Raw genomic sequence first — 26,863 nt, 5'->3', positions numbered from 1 at the left:
ATATATTATCACACTAACTTTAATATGCTTAAAGTCCGTTGCTTTAGTTATTAGCTATTCTGTTCAAGTTACACTTGTTTCTGATCTATCTAAGGACAAAACTTTTTGTCTGAGGGGTGGCCTCAGCCACAGATGTTATCTTTGTTTTGGCTCGCTGGCAGCCAAAGACTTCAGGGACCTCGGTAGGGATGGGATGACAGCACGCAGACGACACAGAGACTTCAAGGACCTCAACGAAGATAAGATGACAACACGCAGACGAAGCGGGGACAATGCAAAATCATCATCCGTCACGTACTGTGCGTCCTGGACCTGCTTTGCATAATATATGTGACCACTCCTTTCAGAGGCAGCCTCAGTGATGTTGACTATGGAACTCTGAATAAGAAGAGGGACGCGGGAGCTGGATCTTAGAGCCTAGGACGAGACTGTGACTAAGTGCGCAGTGCCCGCGTTCTCCTCATGAGCCCTATTGAACTCTGTCTCTGCTTGGTTCCTTGCTTTTTGTCTGATTAATAGATGTCATCAGTGTTTGAACCTGATATTTTCCTTGTCCTTCGAGACGGATTGCAACACGTCTGATGATTCCAGCCGGGTGAGTACAATCAGAAGACCATGGCACCCCGGGGTAATTTTCTTCACCCCGGGCCGGGATTTTCACAACTGACGGGAAACCGAGGACAAGAGGAAGGAACGCAGATTTCAGTGAGTACATTTTGAATTACAAAGGAAAAATAGCGTGTGACAGAGGGTTACGACGCATAGAAAAAGGCGTGTAACTAAGGGTTACGACGTATAGAAAAGGTGTGTAACTAAGGGTTGCAACGCATAGAAAAAGGCGTGTAACTAAGGGTTACGACGTATAGAAAAGGTGTGTAACTAAGGGTTACGACACATAGAAAAATGGTTACGATGCAAAAACAAACCCCTTGAATCCTAGGCTCCAACAGGTAAAAAGGCCTGAGAATCAGAAGGACGGCGGATTCCACAATGAATGAAAGTTCCGTAAAAATTCAACATTTAAAATAAGCCAAATTAAGGATCACGGAGTCCACGTAAAAACCGGCAATTCTAAAACGGAAGAGGCCACAGAAGGACGCCGGAGTCCACAAGTACTGAAACTTCCGTAATACGAGTGCGAAAGGTGTGAACGTGAGAGTGTGTGGGAGTGATCACCACTAGGCTATCATTCCATAATAAAGTTGTGAGAAGTAATAGTGGGTTATTGTGGATGCATTCGGCATGACATCTTCCATCCATCCATTTTCTACCGCTTATTCCCTTTTGGGGTCGCGGGGGGCGCTGGCGCCTATCTCAGCTCCAATCGGGCGGAAGGCGGGGTACACCCTGGACAAGTCGCCACCTCATCGCAGGGCGCATGACATCTTCACTGGGGTAAAAACCTCCAGCAGAGGACGTGGTGTCCTCCAGAACAAAGAGGAAAATAACCATCCAGATTGTTATAGGCGCAAAGTTCAAAAGCCAGCATCTGTGATGGTATGGGGGTGTATTAGTGCCCAAGGCATGGGTAACTTACACATCTGTGAAGGCACAATTAATGCTGAAAAGTCCATACAGGTTTTGGAGCAACATATGTTGTCATCCAAGCAACTTTATCATGGACGCCCCTGGTTATTTCAGCAAGACAAGTGTTACAACAGCGTGGCTTCGTAAAAAAAGAGTGCGGGTACTTTCCTGGCCCGCCAGCAGTCTAGACCTGTTTCCCATCGAAAATATGTGGCGCATTATGAAGCGTAAAACACAACCGCGGAGACCCCGGACTGTTGAACGACTGAAGCTCTACATAAAACAAGAATAGGAAAGAAATCCACTTTCAAAGCTTCAACAATTAGTTTCATCAGTACCTAAACGTTTATTGAGTGTTGTTAAAAGAAAAGGTGATGTAACACAGTGGTGAACATGTCCTTTCCTAACTACTTTGGCACGTGTTGCAGCTATGAAATTCCAAGTTAATTATTATTTGCAAAAAAAAAAAACAATGTTTATGATTGTGAACATCAAATATCTTGTTTTTGTAGTGCATTTAATTGAATATGGGTTGAAAAGGATTTGCAAATCATTGTCTTCCGTTTATATTTACATCTAACACAATTTCCCAACTCATATGGAAACGGGGTTTGTAGCTTTACAACCCGAGAGAGAGACAGACGCACAAAGACAGTTGCTGGAAAGCAACCTGATGAACTATTTTGATAAAAATAAACCAGTGCTGTAACCCTGATCCGGGCTCTCATGTCGGTGTTTGGTGGTCTGAAGAACCCACCTCCACAGTCAGAATGTAAATTCATAAAAGTATATGCTCCAATCACTCTATCACAAAAAAATACGAGTTGTAGATATTATTGGAAACTCACGACAAGACAATATGTTGTTTTGACCACGACTGTATATACAGAGTTTCCCACACATTCATTTATATGTGGCGGCCCGCCACGAAAAAATTACGGCCGCCACAAAAAAAAAAATGTTATTATTATTAATTTTTTTTTTCGGCTTTTGACTCGCTTGACCGCTCATAAAACCAATGGGACTCTGTCTGTGAATGGAGCTTGTAGTTACATATTATATAAATATGTAAATATTATATAAATATGTACATAAAGCTCTGCCATGGAAACTCATTCCATGAAACTTTCTGTGTACTGTACGGGGGCTAATTGGAAGGTCACATGACGTTTGAAGCTCTGTAGCGACTGACTGTGCAGAGAGTCGGCGACCTCTTTGCACTATGCAATTCAGTATCAGCTGACCCCTCTATCAGTTTACGTGGCCTACCACTTCGTGGCTGACTTGCTGTTGTTCCCAAATGCTTCCATTTTCTTATAATAAAGCCGACAGTTGACTTTGAAATATTTAGTAGCGAGGAAATTTCATGGCTGAATTTGTTGCACAGGTGGCATCCAATGACAGTTCCATGCTGGAAATTACCGAGCTCCTGAAGACGGCCCATTTATTAAAAAATGTTTGTAGAAACAGTCTCCATGCCTAAGTGCTTGATTTTATACACCTGTGGCCGGGCCAGGTGATTAGGACACCTGATTCTGATCATTTGGATGGGTGGCCAAATACTTTTGGCAATATAGTATTTGTGTGTGTATATATATATATATATATATATATATCCATCCATCATTTTCTACAGCCTATTCCTTTCAGGAGCAGCATATCCAGTATACACACACATATATATATATACATATATATATATATATATATATTAGGGATGTCCCGATCCAGGTTTTTACACTTCCGATCGATACCGATATTGTTTTTGCACTTCCGATCCGATACAGATACTGGCCTATCCGAGCTTGTATTAAAGTTTAAAGTTATTTAGCCTACTTAGTTGTCAGATTAATGCTGGAAAGGATTTTAGTACTCTTGATAACAACTAGCCAGCTGAATTAGGTGAGTTTGAATAATACACAATAGTTGGTATTCAAGGATAAACACAAAATATCAAAAATTATACATGACAAACAGAAATGGCATCATTAAAAAATAAAAAAGTGAACAGTATAAAGTGCAAATAATGATGTAAACATTATTTAAAAAAAGCAAAACACATAAACAACCTGAGTGGGATAAAATGTCTATAACTCAGCATCAATACTTGCTCTTGAACAAGTGTAAACTTTAAAAAAATATATATATATCCACACACTCCCTTCAATTGTTTTCCCCAGTCAGGGGGGGGGGCAAACAATTGAAATCCAAGCATAATGGGGAGATTCTTTCTAAAAAAAGATGAGCACTTCAAGACGCTCATGTGTCAGCCTGCTCCTGTGTTCATCTAAAGAGTCATGAAAATGTCTTACAACTTTACCACCACGCTTGACTTTATTGTGGTATGTTTTACACTCCATCTCTTCATCTTTTTCGTTTTGTAGGGTAAAATAATCCCACACAGCTGACATTTTTACCGTAACCTTTAATTCACACGGCCGTCTTAACAGTTAGAACACAGACTTGTGGGATGTTTTGAAGGTGTGCTGGAAAATGCAGAACGGAGAGTAGGGAGCAGCAGAAGAGTGGAATGTATTTTTTTAAATCGGTGCTTTGGAAAACACAGACCAGAGTTTTTTTAAAAACTGGATCTGGATCGGCATTTTCCCATGCCTTGCCGATACGCATTTTTTAGCAAATATCGGCGGCCGATCCAATCCAAATATCAGATCGGGACAACCCTAATATATATATATATATATATATATATATATATATATATATATATATATATATATATATGCCTCAAATTTTACACTAGGGCAAACATTATGTTACATCGTGGTCGCATGGCTGCACTGGTAGTGTTCCTTTCAAGGCAGGAACAAGCAGGAGCGGCGTACAAGTAAGATTAAGCTTTCTTTAATAAATTAAACGCAGGACCAAAATACAAAACTGAGGACGTTAGCAAGCGTGGAGCTAAACAAACGCAAAATGTCACCAAGGGTGAAAGACGGGGATCGCTATTCAGATTCCAGAAAACACAGAGTGAGATGTTCTACCTCTTGTGCGAAACACAAATGCATAACATGACTTAACACATTAAAATGACTAGTAAAACATTTAAAAACACAATAACCAACTTCTAAAACATTAAAAACGACTCCAAAACACATAAAATGACTCCGAAGAGGTGCACAGTGACATCTAAAACGTAAATTACTCCTAAAACACAAAACAAGACTCCTAAAACACATAAAGACTCCTAAGACATTTAAAAAACTCATAAAATACGTAAAAATACTCCTAAAAACACGTAAAAAGACTCCTAAAACAAATTAAAAACTGAATGAGGTGTTTGCATCCTTTGCTAGCACATACACTTGGTGGCCTTGTAGGTGAATGGAAGACCTGAAGGATAAAATAATTTACGGGTGCGCATCATCAGTAGTGTTCCTCTGGGTCACTGGGTGTTTCGGCCTTTAACACAATACACCCTCTCCAGAGGCGGCCAGCAACAGGATGATCAGACCTGAGCTTGCGACCCAAGTCCAATTATCCATGAGAGTCACCTTGTTGGCCGACATATCAGGGGACTATGCAGGGCAGGGGCTTCCGGTTCCGTGAGTCAGATTTTGTTCTGCCTGACCGCATACCTCCTGATGCACTAGTTGGGGGCCCAATTGGGGTCATTCCTCTTCAGCCAGAGCCACCGGCTGCTCTTTTCGGCTGTTTCAGATGCGGCTTTGATTGCTGTACGCAGGCACTGGCCCATGACTCCCAAGTCCCTCAGCAGTTTTGTGGTAGAGGTTCCCACAAAGCCTCTGCACCCAACCTCCACAGGGCAGACTTCAGTATTCCAGCCACGATTTTTAGCTTCCGCGGCCAGCTCGGAATACCGCAAATGTTTCCTCTTATATGCCTCCTCCATGGATTCCTCCCAGGGTACAGTGAGCTCAACAATGAAGGCCTTTTTGTGGTAAGGGGACCAGAGCACTAGGTCAGGCCTCAAAGTGGTAGTGCCGATCTCGGTGGGGAAAATCAGCTGTTTGCCAACATCTGCCAGCATCTTCCAGTCGCGTGCTGGACACAGCTGATTTCTCTCTGGTGGGTTAACGTTGCGCCCGGCAACCTTCACGGACAAAGGTAGTTATCCATGAGTTCTTTGATGTTGGTGGTGGTAGTGCGTTGATGTTGGACCGTTTTACCTCCAGAGTGGAAGCAAGGCTCTTCAAAACTTGGTTGTGGCGCCAAGTGTATCGCCCCTGAGTGAGGCTGGTTTTGCAACCTGAGAGTAGGTGTCGGAGGGAGGCCGGCTTAGCACAAAGGGCGCATGATGGATCTTCGCCAAACCACTGCTGGAGATTGGTTGGGGTCGGAAGGACATCGTAGGTAGCTCTGATGGCAAAGCTTAAGCTCCTTGCTTCCATGGCCCATACATCCCTCCAGCTCAACTTCTTTCTATCAACGCCTTCCCACAGAGTCCACCGACCCTGTTTGCCAAGGGTAACTGCCTTGGCCCATCTCCAGGCCTCCTCCTGACGCCGTACTTCCTCCACTACCATCTTTCTCCGTGTTGGCACGGTGGCACTTCTCCAGGCAGGGCGACTAGACGTAAGTCCAAGGCCTCCTCTACTTTGCTGAACATTCCCCACAATGTCAGCATGTCTGAGAGCTGCTGTTGCCTCTTCAACTGCTCTTGCTGGTGTCCACTTGCGCCCTGGAACCAATGTTGGTGCATTTTCCCTAACCACTGGATCTTTGGATTCACTCAACGTCAACTGCAGTCGTGTTGTGGCACACTTAAACTCCTCTGTAAGACTGGTAAGGGGCAACTTGAGCATACTGTCACCGTAAAGGCCTATGGTGGTGAGACAACATGGAACTCCAAGCCACTTTTTTATGTAGACGGTGACTCTTCTCTCCAGGTTCTCCAATGTTGAGATGGGCACCTCATAGACTGCCAGGGGCCACATCACCCGGGGTAGTAAGCCGAACTGGAGGCAACAGGACTTAAGCTTCCCAGGAAGTTGGGTACTGTCAATTGCCAGTAGGCCTCTTTTTATGTCATTGCACAACTGCTTCAAATGGTCTTTATCTCTTAGACTTGCATCATATCGCCTTCCTAGACTTTTGACTGGCTGCTCAGATATAGTCGGGATTCACTCATCTCCAATGAAGAACTGCAAGTCAGCGAGCACTCCCTTCACCACTGAGATGCTGCGTGACTTTGATGGGTTAATCTTCATCTGAGCACAACTGATGTTCTCCTCGAGTTTTTGAAGTAATCTCCTGGTGCACGGGATAGTGGTAGTCAGAGTTGTGATGTCATCCATGTAGGCTCTGAGGAGAGGGAGGCGTCTGCAAGAGCCCAGTTTTTGTCCACCTACGACCCATTTTGAGGCTCGAATGATGACCTCCATGGCCATGGTAAATGCCAAGGGAGATACAGTACATCCGGCCATGATGCCTATTTCCAGTTGCTGCCATGAGGTGGTAAATTCCGGTGTTGAGAAGCAGAACTGCAGGTCATGAAAGTAGACTTTCACCAGGGTTATGATGGTATCCGGGATGTTAAAAAATGTGAAAGCAGTCCAGAGGAGCTCATGGGGCACAGAGCCAAAGGCATTTGCGAGATCCAAGAAGACTGCGTGAAGGTCCCTTTTCTCTTGCTTTGCTATTTGGATCTGGTGCCAGATCATACTGGCATGTTCTAGGCACCCAGAGAAGCATGGTATTTCTGCCTTCTGAACAGATGTATCTATATACTTATTTCAGTGCAGGTACTCGGCCATCCTTTGTGCAATAACACTGAAGAAGATCTTACCCTCCACGTTTAGAGAGGCAATTGGGCGGAACTGACTGATGTTTGCGGCGTCTTTTTTCCTTTGGAATAAGGATCCCACCTGCCCTACGCCATGCTTTAGGAATGGTTTTCTTCTGCCATACCGTGCTCATGAGTCTCCAAAGAATCCTGCAGACATCTGGTGCGTTCTTGTACACCTTGTACGGGACTCCGTTTGGCCCAGGAGCTGAAGCTGTTCTTGCCCGATGGACAATCTTCTCGGCCTCCTTCCATCTTGGAGGACCGGTCTCAAATTGATGCTTTGGGGGGTCGATTGGTGGAATGTCTGGAGGAATGGCCATGTGTTCACGACGCCTTGGATCAGAGTGGGTTGCTCGCAGGTGGTCCTCTAGTTCGTACTTTGTTGTTTTTAGGACCCCACTTTTCTCCTTGGTAAAGAGAGTCTTCAGGAATTTAAAAGGATCTTTGTAGAACCGTGTTCTTGTTTGTTCTTTCTTCCTTCTTCGTTTGCGTAGACTCTCTGCTCTACGGAGGGATGCCAGGCGTGTTTTAATGTCAGCTTGGAGAGCGCACATGCCCTCCTTTTCCAAATCTGGGGCCATCTTCCACAGTTTCCTGAGTCATCTCAGTTCTTTGACAAGGCGCTTGATTTCCTGTTGTCTCCTGGAAATGGGTGGAGTGGGAGGTTGTTTAGCAACTTTCATCTCTAACAATCCAAATCGTTCTGCTCCGTATTGATGATATTTCCCATTTTCTCCAGCTTCCTCTCTGCTGTGCCTTTGAGTTGTTCAAGGGACCGCATTAGATCACTATTCACTGTTTCCCAGAGCTTCTTTTCCGCAGCACTGGGCCACTTCACTCGCAGTTTGCGGCCTGAGAGTCTCTGCTCGACTGCAGGTCGGGGAGTTTGAGTAGGATCCACCACTGGTGTTTGTTCCATTACTAGTTAAGTGCTTGAGTATAACTCTTCCGCTACAGGGGTGATGATGCTCTCCAAGCTATGGTTTTCATCCAGTTGGTGAACTTCATTCGACTGATTTGACTCCTGCAAGAAGAGGTCAATGCAAGGCCCCTGATTCTTTTCACTCAAGCACTTTTTCCTTCCCTGGTGAATCCTTAAGCCCCGAAAAGATGTTATTTTCCTCCACCCGCAGCTACAAATCTGCAGCTTGTGGTCCACTGCAGTGACCAGGCGTGTGCTGGTTACTGTTGTGTTATCTTGCGCTGTGCTTTCTTTACTTCTGTAGTCGTTTCCGGTCCAGTCGTTACCATTTTGTCATCCGATGAGTCATCTTTCGCCCCCGCTCTCGCAGACTCTAGGGGTATTCTCTTTATTTGCTTCTTCATAGCTAAGAGGGTTGTCTTTTACATGCTGCAAGGTGTGAAAGACCACATTCGCGGGTAGCTAGCCCACGACTGTCCCGTTGGAGTCTATTCCCTCCTGCCAGCTGTCTCTCCATGCCGTCACAAGGACTTTCCCCTGTTGTCAGCTCATCTTTCCTCAGCAGTCACTGGACAAGTCCAGATAATCAGATTCCAGAAAACACAGAGTGAGATGTTCTACCTCTTGTGCGAAACACAAATGCATAACATGACTTAACACATTAAAATGACTAGTAAAACATTTAAAAACACAATAACCAACTTCTAAAACATTAAAAACGACTCCAAAACACATAAAATGACTCCGAAGAGATGCACAGTGACATCTAAAACGTAAATTACTCTTAAAACACAAAACAAGACTCCTAAAACACATAATAATACTCCTAAAACACATAAAGACTCCTAAAACACGTAAAAAACTCATAAAATACGTAAAAATACTCCTAAAATAAATAAAAAACTGAATGAGGTGTTTGCATCCTTTGCAAGCACATACACTTGGTGGCCTTGTAGTGAACGTGAATGGAAGACCTGAAGGATAAAATAAAAGTGTACAAAGATCACTAGAGCGAGGAGAACCAGGAGAACGTAACTGTTGCCTATAGCACACATTGACCCAGCAACTAATGCTAGGGGCCAGGAAACTATAAAGGGGAGTGATTAACCAAAACACCAGGTGGGAACACTAATTGCAAAACTAAGACAGGTGAGGAGAATCAGTGCCCATGGAAACCAACATAAAACAGGGAAAGAGGGTGCACCCAGGAGACGGACAAAAACAGAAAAACTAACAAACCCAAATCATGCGATGACCCAGGTGATGGATCACGACACATTATTTTTATTCGAGGCAGGGGATCCAAAGCATTCATGCATACATATATATACACATATACATACTTACATACATACAGTACATATATACATATATTATATATACATACATACATATATTATTTATATATATATATATATATATATACACACATACATACACATACATACATACATACATACATACTAACCCCGTTTCCATACGAGTTGGGAAATTGTGTTAGATGTAAATATAAATGGAATACAACGATTTGCAAATCCTTTTCGATCCATATTCAGTTGAATGCACTACAACAACAAGATATTTGATGTTCAAACTCATAAACTTAATTTTTTTTGCAAATAATAATTAACTTAGAATTTCATGGCTGCAACACGTGCCAAAGTAGTTGGGAAAGGGCATGTTCACCACTGTGTTAAATCACCTTTTCTTTTAACAACCCTCAATAAACGTTTGGGAACTGAGGAAACTAATTGTTGAAGCTTTGAAAGTGGAATTCTTTCCCATTGTGGTTTTATGAGAGCTTCAGTCGTTCTACAGTCCGGGATCTCCGCTGTCGTATTTTACGCTTCATAATCCTCCACACATTTTCGATGGGAGACAGGTCGTGACTGCAGGCGGGCCAGGAAAGTACCAGCACTCTTTTACTACGAAGCCACGCTGTTGTAACACGTGGCTTGGCATTGTCTTGCTGAAATAAGCAGGGGCGTCCATGGTAACGTTGCCTGGATGCCAACATATGTTGCTCCAAAACCTGTATGGACCTTTCAGCATTAATAGTGCATTCACAGATGGGTTAGTTACCCATGCCTTGGGCATTAATACACCCCCATACCATCACAGATGCTGGCTTTTGAACTTTACGCCTATAACAATCCGAATGGTCCTTTTCCTCTTTGTTCTAGAGGACACCACGTCCTCTGTTTCCAAATATAATTTGAAATGTGGACTCGTCAGACCACAGAACACTTTTCCACTTTGCATCAGTCCATCTTAGATGAGCTCGGGCCCAGCGAAACCGGTGGCGTTTCTGGGTGTTGTTGGTAAATGGCTTTGGCTTTGCATAGTACAGGCTGGGAGGCAACCAGGAGTAGACTGGTGACGATTGGAGAGACAATTGACAGCTCGGAAAGACGGTGACCGGGGCAGCAAGGGGTAGCATCCCAACCTGCATCTTCCGTGAGGGAGAAACCCAACTAAGCTACAGAACGACCTATTGAGAAATACCCCCAGGGGAACCCGAGAGGGGGAAAGGATGAGTTCCCCAACAGGACGGACCCAACGTTGACGACTTTAGCAAACGGCTTAACGACAATGACACCCGTAAGATGACTCTGTGGCAAGAGCCTCAATAACAAGCGTGGCCTAAAAATCCATCAGGGTCGAATGAAAGGCTTGGTGCAGGAGAGTGACACACAGCGCACAGGACCGAGTCCTGGTGAGACGATGGAGGAGCCCGGCCGGGATACAACCCACAGAGCCCAGAACCTCCATGTGATAAACCCTCCAGCTCCCAGCAAAGTAATTAAGCAGCCTCGTATCAAGTGGCCTCCTGACGTGAATTATATTTGACGTGAATTATATTTATATAGTGCTTTTCTCGAGTGACTCAAAGCACTTTACATAGTGAAACGCAATATCTAAGTTACATTTAAACCAGTGTGGGTGGCACTGGGAGCAGGTGGGTAAAGTGTCTTGCCCAAGGACAGAACAGCAGTGACTAGGATGGCGGAAGCGGGAATCAAACCTGCAACCCTCAAGTTGCTGGCATGGCCACTCTACCAACCGAGCTATGCCGCCGCTGCAAGCCAACAAAAAGTGTGGCACCAATTCGACCAGCACACAGCCAGAATCATCCAATCAATAGCCAAAGGGGATGTCGACAGACGGCTTCAGACCATGACCACCATCATTGTTTCTTATGGAGCAGAGAGGTTTGGTGTGGAAAAGGACAAGCCCATCAGTTCCAACTACACCATTAACCGAAGGGCAGAAAAGATCCATCAACTGGGGCAGGAGCTCCGGTCCCTTGCAAGGCAGTACAAGGCAGCATCCGAGGAGGAGAAGGCACCATTGGCAGAACTCCGGAACATCAACAGGACGAAACTGACGACCCTACGTAGAGCTGAATGGCACAGGAGGCGCAGGAGAGAGAGAGCCAGGGAGCGAACTTTATCCATAGCTAATCCATTTGGAAACAGCTGTTTGGGCAGAAGCGTAGTGGGTGTCTAGTTTGCTTCAAAGAAGAAGTTAACAACTTCTTCATAAACAACTTGAGCGACCCTGATGAAGAGAAAGAGCTAGGGCCCCTCAGTGCCTTATTGGACATACCATCTCCTACTGTCAATTTCGTCACCAGCGAACCCACCTGGAAAGAAATCCAGGAGGTTGTTACTGCAACCAGAGCCAGTTTAGCTCCAGGACACAGTGGAATACCCTACAAGGTGTACAAGCGATGCCCGGAACTCCTTAGAATCCTTTGGAGGATCCAGCGAGTGATTTGGCGCAGAGGAACTGTTGCAGACAAGTGGAGGCAGGCTGAGGGTGTTTAGATACCGAAAGAAGAGAATTCCACCAAGCTGGAGCAGTTCAGGACCATCTCCCTCCTTAGCGTAGAGGGAAAGATCTTCTTCAGCATCCTTTCCAGAAGGTTGACTGACTTCCTCCTCAAGAATAACTACATTGACACCTCGGTCCAGAAAGGTGGAATCCCAGGTGTGTCAGGATGCCTGGAACAAACCGGTGTAGTTTCCCGGCTGATCAGGAAGGCGTGGGAGATCTTGCTGTGCTTGGACTTGACCTTCCCAATGCGTACGGCTCCACTCCCCACAAGCTCGTGGAGACTACCCTGGACCGACACCATGTACCCAAAAAGATCAAGGACCTCATCCTGATTTACTACGGGAACTTCAGGCTCAGGGTCACTTCGGGAGCAAAACATCAGATTGGCACAGTCTTGAAAAGGGCATTATAACTGGGTGTACAATCTCAGTTTGCCTTTTTGCCCTAGCAATGAACATGGTAGTCAAGGCAGCTGAAACGAAATGCAGAGGCCCTCTGTCAATGTCTGGAACTCGACAGCCCCCCATCAGAGCCTTAATGGATGATCTCACAGTCACAACCACATCAGTGCCCAGCGCAAGATGGATACTCCAGGGCCTGTAAAAGCTCATCTCCTGGGCAATAATGAGCTTTTAACCAACTAAATCCAGGTCGATGGTTCTGAAGAAGGGAAAATTGGCAGACAAATTCCGCTTCTTCGTGAATGGCACAGCAATCCCATGTATCACAGAGAAACCGGTCAAGAGCCTGGGCAAGGTCTTTGACTGTAGTCTCAGGGATACTGCAGCAATCCAAACGACCATCAAAGAGCTGCAGACGTGGTTATCTGCTGTAGACAAGTCTGGCTTACCTGGACGGTTTAAAGTGTGGATTTACCAGCATGGCGTTTTACCCCGAATACTCTGGCCTCTGTTGTTGTTTGAAGTTCCCCTGTCAACAGTGGAGACTCTGGAGAGGAAGATCAGCAGCTACCTCCGCCGATGGATGGGCTTTCCACGCAGCCTGTGCAGCACAGCACTGTATGGGAAGACCAACAAGCTCCAGCTCCCTTTTAGTAGCCTGGACGAGGATTCAGGGTCTCTCGCAAGTGAGAGGCTTTGCTCTATCGTGACAAGGACTCTAAAGTGGCATCAGCAGGCATCGTGGTGCGAACTGGCAGAAAGTGGAGGGCTCAGGAAAGCCTGGAGAGAGCTGAGTCTCGGCTGAGACATAAGGCCCTGGTGGGCACGGTGACAACAGGCCATGCTGGGCTTCGATCCTTCCCCCAACCTCACTATGAGAAGGCACGGGGTAAAGACAAACGCCACCTAGTCCTGAAGGAGGTGCATGCAGAGGTTGAGGAGGAGCGAACCAGCAGGATGGTGGGTATGCAGCAGCAAGGAGCATGGACAAGGTGGGATGGTGCACTGGAGAGGAGGGTGACCTGGTCTGGGATCAGGTTGGCTGAACCCCAGCGCATTAAGTTCATGTTTCAAGCTGTCTACGACGTCCTACCCAGCCCAGCCAATCTCCATCTCTGGGGCATGAATGACTCTCCAGCCTGTGTGCTGTGCTCCAGGAAAGGCTCACTGAAGCACATCTTAAGTAGCTGCTCTAAAACTTTGGGGAAGGGCCTCTACCGCTGGCGGCACGACCAAGTGCTGAAGACTGTTGCTGAACCCATAGCTAAAGCCGTGGCAAACAACAGCAGCAAATAACAACAACTGGGTAAGAGGATAATAACCTTTGTCAAGGCTGGAGAGCACCCACAGTCACAGCCCAAAACAGCAGCCGGGCTTCTCACCTCAGCATTGGAATGGGATCTTCGAGTGGACTTGGGCAAGCAGCTCAAGGTTCCAGACTACGTCACAACAACTTTGTTGAGGCCAGATATCTTGCTTACATCATTATCTTCACGGCAGGTGCTACTGATAGAGCTGACAGTTCCTTGGGATGATCGCATAGAGGAGGCAAACGAGCGGAAGCGGTCAAAGTACCAGGAGCAAGTCGAGCAATGCCGCAGAGAAGGCTGGAAGGCACGTTGTGAGCCCATTGAAGTGGGGTGTAGAGGCTTTGCTGGCCGCTCACTGTGCAAGGTGTTTACACTACTTGGTATCACAGGTGATGGGAAAAGGAAGGCCATTAAGGCCACCATGGAGGCAGCAGAGAGAGCCTCTAGATGGCTTTGGATCAGGAGGAACGAACTGTGGGCCAATGCTACTGGGACACAAGCTGGGGTCTGATCAACCCTGGCTGGGTCACCTGAAGGAGGGGATATGATGTTGAAAGACCCGAAACCCCCGGTGATCTCAGGCACATCACTGAGAATGTGTCCCAGTGCATCTGAAGATGTATCTTACAATAACTTGCACTTACAGATGTAGCGACCAACTGTAGTTACTGACAGTGGTTTTATGAAGTGTTCCTGAGCCCATGTGGTGATATCCTTTACACACTGATGTCGGTTTTTGATGCAGTACCGCCTGAGGGCTCAAAGGTCTGTAATATCATGGCTTACATGCAGTGATTTCTCCAGATTCTCTGAACCTTTTGATGATTGTCTGGCGACATTACCACTGCTCACTTCATGCCATGCTTCTTCTGATACTCATGCCTGTTCATAGTTGGATGACGTCACGCGTGAATTAAAGTTGGACAGTCAGGTTCTTGCAGTACTCAAAGAAAAGGACAACAAAGCGGAGTATAAAATACATCTTTGAGTCTTTATTTAGTGATAAGATTGTCTCGGTGCGCGAGAAGCATTTTGACGCGTTTCATGCTGACTAAGATTAGCTCGCCAGTTAGCTTAGCTTGTTAGCTGCTAACAAAGACGCAGAAGTTGTCGACACATCGCTGAGCAGCCAAATATCATCTTTAACCAGACTGTGGGGTCTTAAGGGCTCGTTGTCATGGGACCGAAGAGAACCCCAGCGGCGGAGGAAAATGAGGACATTAAAAAGTCACTACAGTTTTTATCACAAGACGTAAATGACCTCCGGATTAAACAGGATATAATTCTTAAACTCATGGATGAAGTCACGGAGCTCCGTATGTGCATCCAGGAGAGGGATAAGAAGATTGGCGAGTTGGAGAGGAAAGTGGAAGATCTGGAGCAGTATTCTAGACTGAATGATGTGATTGTGAAGGGGCTAAATGTTAAACCCCGCTCATATGCACATGCTGCGGGGAGCGGGAGTGCATCTGGGGACCCGGAGGCTGGCTCGGTGGAGGAGCAGGTTGTGGACTTTCTAGCTTCCAGAGACATTCATCTGGACAAGAACTCAATCGAAGCGTGTCATCCTCTGCCTGTGAAGAGGGACGTCATGCCTGCAGTCATCCTGAGGTTCGTCAACAGGAAAAGAAAGACTGAACTAATGAAACAAGGGAGAAAGCTAAAAGGCACCAACGTATATTTGAATGATCACCTGATCAAAAGGAATGCAGATATTGCAAAAAGAGCCAGGCATTTAAGGAAACAAAACAAAATACAGAATACTTGGGTCACAAACTGTAAAATATTCATAAAACTGAACGGATCACCTGAACAAGCAAAAGTCCTGGTTGAATAAATATGTGAATTAGTGGGACAAGGAGAGTTAAAAAGTACATCAACAAGTTCATTCAATGGCATACAATCAATCCTCTGATATTACAGACAACAATTTAACAATACATCAAAGGATTCAAGCAATGTCCAAATGTCCATCAGTTTAAAACAAGATACAAAAAAATGGTATGGGCAATGTATATGAATGTGAGCATGGATGCCTAAGTGTTAAACTCCATCACTGGCTAATAATGATTATTATTATTATTGTTGTTGTTGTTATTATCATCATCATCATCATCTTCATTATTTTATATGTATTATTGTCATCATTTATTGTCATTGCTATTGATATTGTTCATATTGTTATTATTATTGTTATCATTATCGATATTATTATTGTTTAGTCATTGTTGATATCATTATTACTTCTATGACATCACCCAACTAGTTAAACTATATGAATTAGTATCAAAAAGAGAAATACATTGAATTGTGTGTGTGTGTGTGTGTGCGTGCGTGCGTGCGTGCGTGCGTGCGTGCGTGCGTGTGTGTGTGTGTGCAAACAATCCTATATGCAATTTGAGTAATACTATTTTTTTGCAAATGTAAAAACAAATATGAATTCTGACTAAAGAATTGGTGCCGATGGAAACTAAGGAAAGGGATTTGGGTACACTATCTGGAGTACAGGGCAGGCGAGTGGGGGATCTTATGTTCGTGGATAACTCCTCTGGCAGGGGGCTCCCCTCGTCTCTTTTAAAGCACAGCATAGGACACATAGCAAGAGTGGTCCTCAGGTCCTGTTGATCAGGGGCAGTAGCTCCACAGCCACAGATCCACTATTAACCACTAATATCACAGTCAAAATGAAAGCTTGTTCCCATAGGCACCATAAACTGTTAATAATGTTTAGACAAAAGTGTATATTATATATACTATTATATTTATAGTATTTATATTAGGTGTGTGTGTGTGTGTGTGTGTGTGTGTGTGTGTGTGTGTTTTGGGTATATGCATGTGTGTATGTATGTGATTATGTGTATGTATGTGTGTATATATATATATATATATATTTATGTATATATATATAAATTGTATATATGTGTGTGTGTGTGTGTACATATGTGTGTGTTGTGTACATATGTGTGTGTACATATGTATATATGTAAGTGTGTATGAATTTAAATGTATTTTATATATAAAATATATAGCAGCAACCACTGAATTGAATTATATTATATATATTATTGTATTATATATTGTATATATATATATTGTATATGTATGGGGGTGGGACCTAATAAGTTTACTTCTTCCCACTCCCTTTTGAGCCAATCTTGACATCTACAAAAGATTAGTCACATGTAATGTTTTCAATGTAGGTGTAAAAATAATGTATCTATATATTTCTTTTGTATTTTATGTCATTCTCTTGTTTTGTTTGCATGGCTCAAAATAAACCATTCATTCATTCATTCATTTTACTGACCGTAGATGGTAAAATCCCTAAATTCCTTGCAATAGCTCGTTGAGAAATGTTGTTCTAAAACTGTTCAACAATTTGCTTACAAAGTTGTGACCCTCGCCCCATCCTTGTTTGTGAATTACTTAGCATTTCATGTAACCTGCTTTTATACCCAATCATGGCACCCACTGTTTTCAATTAGCCTGCACACCTATGGGATGTTCCATATAAGTGTTTGATGAGCATTCCTCAACTTATCAGTATTTATTGCCACCTTTCCCAACTTCTTTTTCATGCGTTGCTGGCATCAAATTGTAAAGTTAATGATTACTTGCAAAAAAAAAATGTTTATCAGTTTGAACAGCAAATATTTTGTCTATGTAGCATATTCAACTGAATAAGGGTTGAAAATGATTTGCAAATCATTGCATTCCGCTTATATTTTCATCTAAGACAATTTCCCAACTCATATGGAAACGGGGTTTGTATATAAATATACACATGCATACATATATATACATACATATATACACACACACACATATTATATATATATATATAAATATATATATATACGTGTGTGTGTGTGTGTGTGTGTGTGTAAAACTACATTTTAAAAATAAATTTGTAGGGCATCTTTATGCAACCAGAAGGGGCTTTTCTAACCTGTTTTGAAAAAGCTTTATTATGATTATTATATGAAAATCAATTTGAATCGAGAATTGAATCTGAATTGAATCCACACGCCAGGACTCCAGGAATCAGAATAGGATCAAAGCGTTAAAGGCGTACTGAAATGAGATTTTCTTATTTAAACAGGAATAGCAGGTCCATTCTATGTGTCATAGTTGATCATTTCACGATATTGCCATATTTTTGCTGAAAGGATTTTATCGACGATAAAGTTCGCAACTTTTGGTCACTAATAGAAAAGCCCTGCCTTGTGTGCGCGTGATGTCACCAGTTGCAGGGCTCCACACATATTCACATTGTTTATAATGGGAGCCACCAGCAGTAAGAGCAATTCGGACCGAGAAAGCGACAATTTCCCCATTAATTTGAGCGAGGATGAAAGATTTGTGAATTAGGATATTGATAGTGAAAGACTAGAAAAAAAAAAAAAAAGCGACGGCCTCAGGCGGCGGCAAAGTGAGCGTTTCAGATGTAAATAGAAACATTTACCAGGATAATTCTGGAAGATCCCTTATCTGCTTATTGTTTTAATAGTGTTTTAGTGAGATTTATAAAGATTGCAAAGACATACCTCGAGGTCGGATGGCTGCTGTGAACACGCGGTGTCTCAGAGAAACCGAGGAGCCAAGCTCACAGCTGCCTTTTTTGACATGACAGCTGCTGCAAGACGACGAATAATCCACTGATGTCTCCGGCATAATATATATCACAATTTCCCCATCCAAAAACATGCTGGTTGACGTAGAGAAACATGTTCGCTTGACCGCTCCGCTTCACAACCAGCTGTATCTCGGTGCTAAAGACAGCTGCAATTCACCGCTTTCCACCAACAGCATTTTTCTTTATAGTCCCCATTAATAGATAAACAAATTGCAAAAGATTCAGCAACACAGATGTCCAAAATACTGTGTAATTATGCGGTTAAAGCAGACGACTTTTAGCTGCGAGTGGTGCAGCCCTAATATTTCCTAACAGTCTGTGACGTCACGCGTACAAGTCATCATTCCGCGACGTTTTCAGCAAGAAACTCGCGGAAATTTAAAATTGCAATTTAGTAAACTAAATAGGCCGTATTGGCATGTGTTGCAATGTTAATATTTCATCTAGGGCTGGGCGATATATCGATATATACGATATATCGAGGGTTTGTCTCTGTGCGATATAGAAAATGACTATATCGTAATATTGGAGTATACGTTCACACGCAGGACTTTTAGCTGCGGGCGTACACTTCAGGCTCTCCTCGCTCTTTCCTGTCTCTCCTTTTTGCAGACAAGCAGGAGCACAGTCGTCACAAACTGTCACATCATACGTCACATACACGTCCTCGCAGTCGCAGGGCAGAGAGCAAGCGTGGCTAACGTTAGCTGCTAACATAGCCGTACGAAAGAAAGATGCTGCGGATCTGGTAACAAATGAAGGAAGACTTAATTCCCAATAAAAACAGCAGGGTTTCCATCGTCTGGCTGTGGTTCGGCTTCAAGTGGGAATATGTCGAACAGACAACCGTAATTTTTCAAGTGTGGGGGGAAATGCGTTGCTATAAGAAATAGCAATACTGCTAATATGTAGCATCGTTGGTAAAGTCACTCGCTAAAGAATCAAGAGAATTTCATAACCTTAGTAACATACCACATAGTGAAGGACAAATACTATTTGATTTCCTATTATGCAGCTCATTTGTATTTGACACTTAAAATGTCTCTGACAATCTTGCGCTTTATGTTTTGGAAATGACTTGAATGTTTGTGCCATTGCTTAATAACTTTAATAAATACACTTTTGGTCAATTGACTTAGTTGTGATTTCCCTCTCTGCATGAAAGTTTAAAAGTAGCATATATTAATGCAGTATGAAGAAGAATGTTTTAATGTAGACACGTATAATCATCATACTGCTGTGATTATATGCATCAAGTGTTCATTCAAGGCCAAGGCAAAATATCGTAATATATATCGTATATCGCGATATGGCCTAAAAATATCGCGATATCAAAAAAATGCGATATCGCCCAGCCCTAATTTTATCATTGATATATAAACTATCAGACTGCGTGGTGGGGTAGTAGTGAAGTGAAGTGAAGTGAATTATATTTATATAGCGCTTTTTCTCTAGTGACTAAAAGCGCTTTACATAGTGAAACCCAATATTTATTTTTTACATTTAAACCAGTGTGGGTGGCACTGGGAGCAGGTGGGTAAAGTGTCTTGCCCAAGGACACAACAGCAGTGACTAGGATGGCGGAAGCGGGAATCGAACCTGCAACCCTCAAGTTGCTGGCACGGACGCTCTACCAACCGAGCTATATAGTGGGTTTCAGTAGGCCTACAGAAAACCCACTACTACCCACCATGCAGTCTGATAGTTTATATATCAATGATGAAATATAAACATTGCAACACATGCCAATACGGCCTTTTTAATTTACTAAATTACAATTTTAAATTTCCCGGTAGTTTCGTCTTGAAAACGTCACGTAATGATGACGTGTACGCAAGACGTCACGGGTTTTTAGGAAGTATGAGCGCTGCGCACACACACAGCTAAATGTCGTCTGCTTTAACGGCATAATTATACAGTTTTTTTGGACATATGTGTTGCTTGTTTAAAATTCCTGGAGGTGAAACTTTCCTATGGATCAGAGCGCGGTCAAGAGAACATGGATCCCGACCACATGTCAACCAGCAGGTTTCGCTGAGAAAATTGTGGTTAAAAAGTCGCTTCTTACCGGAGAAAAGCTGAGCTTGTGCCGTCCATAGCTGCCGTCGACCCCCCTGAGACACTGCACGTCAAGACACCCGTGGAGACACCCTTCCGACTATCAGTTACTATTTAACTCACTAAAACACTAGCAACACAATAGAAAGATAAGAGATTTCCCAGAATTAACCTAGTAAATGTGTCTAAAAACATCGGAATCCGTCCCAATGCAATCGCGTTTTTGTTTTTTTTCTAGTCCGTCGCTATCAATATCTTCAAGCACGAATCTTTCATCCCCACTCAAATTAATGGGGAAATTGTCGTTTTCTCGGTCCGAATAGCACTTTTTGTTGGAGGCTCCCATTAAAAATAATATGAATATGTGAGGAGCCATCAAACATGTGACGTCGCCGTCTGCGACTTCCGGTAGAGGCAGGGCTTTTCTCTTAGCACCGAAAGTTGCGAACTTTATCATGGATGTTCTCTACTAAATCCTTTCAGCAAAAATATGCCAATATCACGAAATGATCAAGTATGACACATAAAATGGACCTGCTATCCCCTTTTAAATAAGAAAATCTCATGTCAGTAGGCCTTTAAATGGCCTTCATCTGCTTTAACCACATAATTACTGTGTAATTATGTGGTTAAAGCAGATGAATTTTAGCTGCGATTGGTGCAAGCCGAATATTTCCTAACAGTCCGTGACGTCACGCGCACACGTCATCATTACACAACGTTTCCAAGACGAAACTCCGGGGAAATTTAAGATTGTAATTTAGTAAACTAAAAAGTAATATTTCATCATTGATATATAAACTATCCGACTGCGTGGTGGGTAGTAGTGGATTTTAGTAGCCCTTTAAAGTCCCGGTGAAGAGTGTGTAAGTGTGTTTGTGCGTGCGTGCGTGCGTCTGTACTGACCAAACATAACCTGCCTGGTCCAGCCACTGCTTCTGTCCGCACCTGGGTCCTCCAAATTAAAGTGCAAGAGCTGTAGGCATCGAGCCAAAGCTCCATGCTGTCAACTCGATGTCTAGTGCGGAGATGTCTGCAAGTGGCGACTAATCAATGATCAATGTACACTTTCATGGCAACACTTAATTTACGTTCAGTCATCATCATCATCATCCACACAGCCAGCTTCTAACCCTTTATCACAAGAAAAGACTATTTCGGTCCCCAAGGGGAAAAATACAAAATATGTGATTTTTTCTCGTCGACCTGTCACATATTCCCCTTCGCTACGGCCCTGTTCCGTCTTTTAAAGATTAAACCACCATCTTCCCCGATGACCAATGATTGGCGTGAAAGATGTTTTTATTCATTCACACACTCAACAAAAAAAGAAAGAAAACGAGTCTGACTCTGTCCAAGGCGTTAGACACTCATTTTTAACGGTTACAGCTAACGTGTTTGACGCCGTTATAAATGAGTCAAGGTACGCTTGCGTGGAACGCACCTCGCATCTATGCTAGCAGCTACCGCCGGATGCCGAAGCCGTGAATGTGACCGCAGATGTGAGCGCCTACCACCGGCCATTCACTTTCCGGACCCCCAAAAGAGGAAACAGCTCGATTGAGCGTCTTCCCCATCAACGTTGACTCACCTCTCGGTTCGAAGTGGGAATGGTCGCTGCTTCCTACTCTTGTGCCTCCTCTTCACATCTGCCGCTTCCAGAGCGGCTGTGCACGAGCGCGTCTTCTCGCTATTGTTTGGCCTGGCGCCCCGCGTTGCGTTCAAACGCCGTCAGGGCGAGTGGAAATTTTCAGAAACAAGATGCCCGAAAAGTCAGACCGCCCACTACATCAACGCACAGAGGAAAAAAGCACCCACGCCGAATGTAAACGTGACAACCCGCCTCGTGCAAGCTCACGAAAATACTTTAATCTATTTATTATTTTTATTGTAAAAAAAAAATGTAATTAAATAAAATACAGTAAGTACCACAACCAACTACCATTGAAGGCAACCTGACACACATAGTAGATACAGACTTTAAGACTTAGACTTCCTTTTTATTGTCATTCAAATTTGAACTTTACAGCACAGATAAGAACGACATTTTGTTACATAAGCTCACGGTAGTGCAGGATAAAAAAAGGTGCATATATAATTATATTTAAAAAAAAAAAAAAATATATATATATATATATATATATATATATACATATATATACCTATATATATATATATATATATTCATATATATATACATACATAAATAGGTTACTGTACAGATACTGTAAATATATTGCACTTTTTGAAAATTATAATTTTTATAATTTTCAATTATTTCACCTTGAAGGGTGAAATAATTGAAAATTATAAAATATAGTGACAATTACTTTCATCCCATTGATTCTTTTTTTTTTTTAACGTTGATGTTCCAGGCAATCTAATTTTCAGTGAAGGTATAGGATAGGCAAATATAAGCTTTGGCTTCAGCCTATTCCTTTTTCGGTCATTTGTTTTCTTTTGTGTGTGTGTGTGTGTGTGTGTGTGTGTGTGTGTGTGTGTGTGTGTGTGTGTGTGTGTGTGTGTGTGTGTGTGTGTGTGTGTGTGTGTGTGTGTGTGTGTGTGTGTAAATGTGTATGATTGTTTACGTATAACCTGTACTGTAAAACTGATCAGACAAAATGGTTGATTGATTTGATTGATTATATGACCAAAATAAACTTATTTCATTCATTCATTCATTCATTCACTTTTTCACATGTGTCCACATTTATGGATGTACCGGTATGTTATATTGCCTTTTTTTATTCCAGCGAGTTAATCCATTTTGGGGGGAGTTGGGGGGAGAATTTTATTATGATGCGTTCAAGAGTCTTAAGGCCTGAGGGAAGAAGCTGTTACAGAACCTGGAGGTTCTGCCTCTGAGGCTGTAAAACCCCGTTCTAGAGTCCAGCAGTGAAAACAGTCCTTGGTGGGGATGGGAGGAGTCTTTGCAGATTTTCTGAGCCCTGGTCAGGCAGCGGCTTTTTGGGATCTCCTGGATAGGTGGAAGAAGAGTCCTGATGATCTTTTCCGCCGTCCTCACCACTCTCTGGAAATACTTCCAGTCTGAGGCATTGCAGGCTCCAGTCCAGACAGAGATGCTGTTAGTCAGCAGGCTCTCTATAGTGCCTCTGTAGAATGTGGTGAGAATGGGGGGAGGGAGCTGTGCTCTTTTCATCCGGCGCAAAAAGTGCATGTGTTGCTGAGCTCTTTTTACAAGAGCTCCGCTGTGTAGGGACCAGGTTATATTGTCAGTTATCCGCACCCCCAGGAATTTGGTGTTGCTTACCATCTCCACCGCTGTGCCGTTGATGTAGAGTGGAGCGTGGCTGGACTGGTGCTTCCTGAAGTCAACGATGATCTCCTTGGTCTTGTTGACATTCAGGACCAGGTTGTTGGTTTTGCACCAGTCAACCAGATGTTTCACCTCCTCCCTGTAGTCCAGGTCATTGTTGTCACGGATGAGGCCCACCACTGTCGTGTCGTCTGCATACTTCACAATGTGGTTAGTAGTGGACCTGACGCAGCAGTCATGAGTCAACGTTAACAGCAGCGGACTCAGGACGCAGCCCTGGGTGGAGCCGGTGCTCAGGGAGATGGATCTGGAGGTGTTGTCGCCCACTCTCACAGATTGGGGTCTGTCTGTGAGGAAGTCAAGCAGCCAGTTGCATTGGGGGGTACTGAATCCAAGGGAGGCCAGTTTGCTCACCAAGTGCTGCGGGATGATGGTGTTGAATGCTGAGCTGAAGTCCAGGAACAACATCCGCACTTGTGTGTCCTTTCCTTCCAGATGTTCTAAGCTCAGGTGGAGTTCAGAGGAGATGGCCTCCTCTGTGGAGCGGTTAGGGAGATAAGCAAACTGGTATGGGTCGAATGTGGGGGGAAGTCTGGAGACAATATATTCCTTAACCAGCCTCTCATAGCACTTCATTATGATGGGGGTGAGTGCAACAGGGCGGTAACAATCTTGGGAGGAGATTGTGGGTTTTTTAGGCACTGGGATGAATGTGGCCATCTTAAAGCATGATGGTACCACAGCCTGGGTCAGCGAGATGTTGAAGATGTCTGTGAGAACCCCAGCCAGCTGGTCTGAACATCCGTTAAGCACCTTGCCCAGAATGTCATCAGGTCACGGTGCTTTCCGAGGGTTCAATTATTTTACTCGGGGGGCCAGATTTAGATAAAAAAAGTGTGTCTGGGGGCCGGAATATCTATTTTTTGGAATACTAATACAAAACCTTACAATAATGATTGAAAGCTAAAAACGTTATGACAGACTGCCTTAAAAAAACAGAATGGAATTTGACATTTTTTTTTACTGAATGAGACAGCCAGAATGTACATGAAAATAAAGAATGTGGTATTTACAATATTAATTATGAAGGATAAAACACTGAATATTGACAGCATATTTTACAGTCAACCGAAACACAACCAAAATGCAACAAACAGTGAAATATGAACGCAAAGGGTAAAAAAAAAAAACACCTACAAACTGAGATATCTCATAGTGACCAAAGTAACTAATTAGATGACCATAGTAACTAATTAGATGACCATAGTAACTAGTATATCATGCAGATTCCAAACATTGAAAGACTTATTATAGTTGAAAACTTACAGTCATTAGAAAACATCACTGCACATCGTAATGGCAGCTACACTTTACATCTTAAACATCTAAAACAATTATTTGGGAATGTCCGGCGGGCCAGATTGAGAAGCTCAACGGGCGGCATGCGGCCCCCGGGCCTTAATTTGCCAAGGTCTGCTACAAATAAATAGCACTTACATGACATCAGGTGTTGGCTGTTACTTAATCATTTTATAATTGTACAATTCCACATGGATCGAGGTACTTGTGAAGGTGTCAATGGTACAACCGCGAAAAAAGTGCACGCTGAAAGTTTTGCAACCTATTCTCAGGGTGTAACATTTTTGTATTGTGGTGTATTACAGCACCTTTGTCTCTCAGCCTGGAGGCCTTGGGTGGTGGGTGTGGTTTTGGTGCATTTATAGCGCCATGCAGAGACTACTTCCTCTTTCAGTTTTATGTTGGCATGCAAGTTGAGAATAACAATGTTGTTTTTAAAATCTATGGTGAATTAAAAAAAAAAAAAGGTTTTCTTGGCCTCTGTGGCGATATCTCTCTTCTTCAAGCTTGGTCCCTCGACCAGAGGCCAAAAGCAACCATATGACCCAAATTTCACAAACAAATTCTCTTAAAGGGGAACTGCACTCTTTTTGGAATTGGAGGCAAAATTAAAAGAGAAAAAGTGCAGTCCCCCCTCAATGTTATTTTTCGCTCATGAAAACAAACCCGGCAGTCATTTCCCCATGGTATCAATTAGTTGTTGTGTCATTGGTAGATAACTGTATGGAACGCCCCCTTTCCATCACCCAATCTTGGTGTGACGTCCTCCACAGAACTGGAGCCCAATTCCCTGCATAGAAAGTGTGGATTACGGTTTGTAAAACTATTATTTTGATCACTTAATTGCATGTTTTTGTCACCCAGGTCCATAATTACTTTAAACTATTAGCACAAAAAAATAGAAAAGAAACACCATCTACTCTTCCATAGACATCTCATGCTCTTTGAGCATTCCCTCAAGCCTCTTGAGAAAAAACATCAGTAGAAGAGGACACAAAATACATTACTAGCCGCTTACCTTCTTCTGTTGTACTCTTCTTTCGCCATCTTTCTGCCCTCGAAGTCGCATTTGGCTTGAGTCTTCTTAAATGTTTCCAACCAAACTCCGACCAAAGCCCTTCTTCTTCAAAGTCAGTATAGTTTAAAAATAATCTCTGCAAACTTCTTCAAAGTCAGTATAGTTTAAAATAATCTCTGCAAATGACACTTATCTTGCTTGGTCTGTCCCATTTTGCGCAGACCAATTTGACAGGAGATGTTATTTACAAGGAGGAGTAGACGACACAGACAAAAGGGGGCATAGTATTTAACTCTATACCAAGAGGATTGTCATACTTGTTCAAGTGACCGCCGATGATATATAATAACAAAACAAAAACAATAATAAACCAAAGAAATGGTTAATTGTTGCTCGTTATGGTTCTAATCACATCTAAAGGTGTTTTCAACACCTGATTGAAAAGACCTTATTCAAATTCTGTTCTTAAGAGTTATGATCTTCAAGGGGTTGAATAATTTTGTCAATGAGATATTAAGAGAAATGACACTGTTTGGTATGTTACAACATATAACGTTGTAATTCAAGTTGCATTTGTCTATTTAATGCATCTTTTTTTGACATGACTATAAACAAAATACGGAATAACTGTCCAACTTGCTAAAAACACCAAAGTTGTGTGGGGGTTGAATAATTTTGATCACAACTGTATTTATATATCATTTATATATATTTATTTAATTATATATGCACCCTTTTTTTTTTTTTT

At 43.0% G+C, this 26,863-nt stretch overlaps 1 protein-coding gene across 1 annotated transcript in view; it reads right to left on the bottom strand.

Annotated features, from left to right (window-relative positions):
• The window catches only part of LOC133549396 (high affinity choline transporter 1-like), a 73,404-nt gene extending 51,193 nt beyond the window's left edge, over positions 1-22,211 (bottom strand). The window contains exon 1 of the mRNA XM_061894770.1: positions 22,053-22,211. The gene's annotated coding sequence lies outside the window, so the exon portion shown is untranslated. The remainder of the gene's footprint in view (positions 1-22,052) is intronic.
• Between the last annotated feature and the right edge of the window lie 4,652 nt (positions 22,212-26,863).

This window comes from Nerophis ophidion, linkage group LG03 (assembly GCF_033978795.1).
Source record: "Nerophis ophidion isolate RoL-2023_Sa linkage group LG03, RoL_Noph_v1.0, whole genome shotgun sequence".
NCBI classification, from domain to species: domain Eukaryota; kingdom Metazoa; phylum Chordata; class Actinopteri; order Syngnathiformes; family Syngnathidae; genus Nerophis; species Nerophis ophidion.
The sequence above is the reverse complement of the archived record's forward strand: the minus strand, read 5'-3'. Positions and strand labels throughout refer to the sequence as shown.